At 39.4% G+C, this 4,566-nt stretch overlaps 1 long non-coding RNA gene across 2 annotated transcripts; it reads left to right on the top strand.

The window, feature by feature from the left end:
• Positions 1–951: 951 nt before the first annotated feature.
• On the top strand, positions 952–3,693 carry LOC134624432 (uncharacterized). 2 transcript variants are annotated; one of them, XR_010093540.2, is made up of 7 exons: positions 952–1,006; positions 1,698–1,809; positions 2,121–2,209; positions 2,323–2,474; positions 2,591–2,623; positions 2,928–3,112; positions 3,593–3,693. It is a non-coding gene; the product is annotated as an uncharacterized LOC134624432 (long non-coding RNA). The 2 variants fall into 2 exon arrangements; XR_010093539.2 differs by lacking the exon at positions 952–1,006 and having other exon boundaries at positions 1,592–1,809.
• The last annotated feature ends 873 nt before the right edge of the window (positions 3,694–4,566 follow it).

Here is a 4,566-nt window from a genome sequence, read left to right as displayed (position 1 = left end):
CTCTGACTATGCTTCTCCGTGAAATCAGCAACAGTTCACATCAATGAGAGGCATCTGTGTATGAATCTAACACACTAACAGATTCATGAGCTTTTATTGGTCACAGATTGAGCAGAGAGAAGTGGCTCTCTGTGTGCGCACTGCTGAGAGAAAGAAGCCGAGTTCAGCTGATTATGCTGTGTTTCAGTCTAATCCAGCATTACTGAGGAGCAGTAAGTAACACTCAGCGTGAGCACTGATGAAGAGTTTGAGGACAGAAAGTTTGGGTTCATCACTGGTTCTGATAACATCTCCCCCTCTTATTCAATAAAGAAACACTGCTAGAAGCTGCTATCACAGCCATATCATGCCAAAGACAGGCTTTTCTTTGCTTTCAGATTTAGTGCACTTTACAGCACATTTCCCAGATAGCAAGACGACATTGAATCTATGTTGATTTTTCATCCGAACCGTCGTATATGGTCGGGGTTGAAATGCCAATGTTGTAACAACGTTGAAATACTGTGGTAAACCGACGGTCTTACTATAGAGACGTTGTAACAATGTTGATTCACCGTTGTTTTTTTGTCATTGATATTTGATCTATTTATAGTCGACCAGGTGACAACAACAACATCGAGAAAACGTCTATTTATAGTTGACGATCATTCGGCTCCGGTCACCATCAAAAACCATCGATTTGTAGTTGAGCATTAAATTGCATTGCAACTGATCGGGTATAAAGTACCAGAGAACGTAGATTTATTGTTCATTTGTTATCAATGACTTGGTCTAGTTCACCAGCTTTAAAAAATCGTGTCTACGTGCAATTTATGTATAGTTGACCGGGAAATTGAAGCAGCGATCACTTGGACTATTCCGCAGCACCCCTCTCACATTGGTACATCCCCCCAGGTATTCATTGTCTTGTACAGTAGAGCGGGACATTTGATTTACTCTCAGCGGAATTGACCGGAGAAGGCATCAGTTCATGCACTGCACTGGCCTGCACCACGATTAGTATAAGGTAAGAATGAATGATTTTTTTCCCCTACTCATTATTTCCATGTTTGCATTTGAATAACATTAAAAAACTCGTTAATGTTGTACATTAACGAGTTTTTTACTGTTATTTACGTTGCTCCCACAAAATGTGGGAGCCCGAAATTGTGTCTACTTCTTACAATCCGGCAACAAATAAATTGCACTGCGAACAAAGTATATAAACAAAGAAAACATTTTCGTTTCATAATTTCTTTGTTATATTCCCTTACAAAGCTAGCTTTAACGCTTCGAGGTTTCCTTTCTTCTTGCCGTCGCTTCGGCGCTTGACCCAGACTTTCGCTCTGTAGTTGCTTAGTACTACAAAAAATTCTAAATCTATGATACATGATTGATAAACGTAAAGTTAACTGTATAAACGTGTTCAATGACTTTTTGTTACTTTTGATGATTGGAGAGCACTCGCTTCAATTCGCACACGAAAACTTTAGACTCAGTTTGAATGCTCACGCAGCATGCCCATGTGACTGTACGTTGCACGCTGACCTAACTTTACGTTGCACGCGTACATGACTTTCCGTTTGTGCCTTAAATAATGAATAAGGCTACGTCCACACGTACCAGCGTATTTTTGAAACCGCTGATTTTTCTATGCGTTTGCACCTTTTGTCCACACGTAATGTATGTCTGGCCATACATTGTGTTTGTATTTCCAGGCACATTTCACGAAGCAGAACGCAGTCTTCAGAGATATCCACGTGAACGCTGTGATACGTCTGACCTTCAGTCCGAAGCTGAAACTCAGACCAGTCTTAAAAGAAAGCACAAGTAAAACTTTTTTATTCACAAACATATATTTGATTGTTAAGAATTTATGATCTTGTCTTTTATACATATCTGTGGTGCTTGCATACTGCAATATCACCACATAATATAGTCCAAAAAGTGGAAGTTTGTAGACTTTTTAAAAATGCAAAGCCGTGTACACTTGTGCACTTCAAAAATTCATTGTATACTGCACCTTCTTGCACATCTCTGTTTCCTGTGTGTGTTGTTAGAAATCAAACTAACTTTCGGAAACAATATGCCAAAAGCATATTTACAATTACTTAAGACCGTTTTTAATTTCTTTTCTTTAGACCAAATCCCCTGTACACATATACGGACTCAGAGGATGAGCAGCCTACAAAAAAACGGTTTCCCCGGGCCCCTCGAGTGAAAATACCAGGTAATAAAATACTGTCTAGTGTCTGTGTACATATCTGTGTCTGACACAAGGAAACTTTTTTGACAAGTTGTCTGTATTCTTAAATACTTAAAAAATTATCTTTTTCTAAACAGCCCTCACCACTCCGCAGTCTGCCCCCCAGCCCACTGATAGCAACCATCATAATGCCCCACCCAGCTCCCGGCACCTTTCGCCACTCCGGCACAAACCAACACAGCTTTGCGATCTCGCCAGCATGCAGAGTCTGATGTCTTCCCTATAGATGGTATGCTTTTTAAAAAGCTTTAAAGCTGCATCACAATGTCATTGTACTCTTATCTAAAAAAAACAAAACAATTTATACTCCTGAATGTCATCTTGTTGTGATTTTTTTTTCTGTAGATTCCAGAGACTCTGTGAGGCCACTATTACAAGGCAAGTTTGAAAATCTTGGAATTTCACAGTTTACATGGTATAACAAATATATGTGACAGGCAAAAACTAGTAAACACTTTTAGCAGTTAGAAGAACTAACAAATGAATATCCAACAAAAGGGAATAGAAATACATTGTACTGCCAATACTTTGGTTTATTCTTTGTATGACTTGAAAATCAGGCTTTAGGGAAAACTAAAAGACATGTTTCTATCATCAATTACATGAAGTAAACACACAAGCACTTGCATACACATTTAAGACATGAGACACACTAATTCCATCTCATAAAATGTGTCTATAGGTGAGACGCTTTGCGTTGATTGGTGCTGCTGAACCACACTGGAGGTGCGAGTCCGCCGTGTAATGGTTTATGCCATTACAAAGGAGCTGGCCTCTGTACTCAACTGGGCAGGGGAAAAAAAACCAAGGACCAGACAAAGCAAAAAAGGGCATTTAAAGAGACAGCGCTGTGCAGATGCATATTTGGTAAGTTTTAACATTTATTGTAGTTTTATGAGCCTAAAGTGAAAAATAAAGGGATCAATTGATGTGCTGGGTGCGTTTCACATTTCCTATGTCTGTTTTTTGCTATATTACTTTGTCTTTCTTAATAACAAGACTTTCATGTCCGGTTAATCTGGAGATGGAGTCTTTGGTCTTCGGCTTGTTTTGTCCTCAGGTTGTACACTTTGTACAGCCTGAGGGCCCTATGTTTTCTTTTTCTTTTTCTTTTTGTTAAAGGATACACGGCACACCATGCTAAGACATATCACATTTTCAGCTTATAGCTCTTTGGGAATCAAATGCGGCAGTTTGCTGATTTCCGCCTGGTGACTTTCATGTTTATCAGCCTAGGAGTTTACATACTTTCTCACTGCTGAAGACAATTAACAAGAGCTTATTCATGTGCTCTAATTCCCTTTTTTTGTCTTTGTTTTTTTGTGTGTGTGTCTATTTTTGTCCTAGATGGCCTGGCGCAGCAGGTAGGGGCGAACTCTATGTCTGAGTTGGTCTTTGCTCAAGCAGTCCAGAAATGGCTCAGATATGATCCAGATCGTACGGATGGCACGCAGGACGCACATCATCCATCCCCATCCCGGAGTAAATAATAAAAAGTAACGTGAAACATAGAAATGTAAATAGGAAACTTTGTCTTTTAAAAAAGTATTTTGCAAATGATACATGTCTATTGACCTTTTTTGTTTTTTTCAATAAAAAGCAACTGTGTGAAAGAGGTGGAAAAGCAATACCATATCTCAACAGTGTTTCAATATCAGAATCTGACATTGTTTCAATGTCAACAGTGTTAGAAAATATAACGTTGAATCAATGTCAGGTTTCAACATTGATTCAACATCAAAACCTGACGTTGTTTCAACGTTAAAAATGGGTGCAAGAGTGACGTTGGGTCAACGTCACACTTCAACGTTGATTCAATGACGTCGCCTGATATTGACTCAACATTGTTTCAATGTTTCCTTGCTATCTGGGTAATTAGGAACAGAAACAGAAACACGCATGCCGAGCGTCATTACGTCACGAGTTATTCTGGAGAACACTGACGTCAGCGCTGCCTCTCTCTGCTCTCAGTGCACACAGGTGACAGTCAGTAACCATGGATACAGGTGACAGGGAGGGTTTCTCTTGGATGAAGAGTCCCAATAAAAGATCTCAGCTCATTAACAGACAAACGTGTCTCTAGAGTAACTCGACTGGAAACCATATGATCCACAGATTTACACGTCTGCAGAGATTTGTGTGTTTGTGTGTTTCATCTGAGGACTCACAAGCGTGTGCTTCAATCCACACATCCCAACCTGAATAGATCCTCATCATTTACACTCAGTTTATTAAGTTCAGCTTCACCAATCAAAAACCTTCCTGTGCTAAAATATCTAAAACATCTGGATCTATCACACAAGCAGTTTTGAGACAAATGT

The sequence above is a fragment of the Pelmatolapia mariae genome, linkage group LG3_W, assembly GCF_036321145.2.
Source record: "Pelmatolapia mariae isolate MD_Pm_ZW linkage group LG3_W, Pm_UMD_F_2, whole genome shotgun sequence".
Taxonomy (NCBI): Eukaryota; Metazoa; Chordata; class Actinopteri; order Cichliformes; family Cichlidae; genus Pelmatolapia; species Pelmatolapia mariae.
The sequence above is the reverse complement of the archived record's forward strand: the minus strand, read 5'-3'. Positions and strand labels throughout refer to the sequence as shown.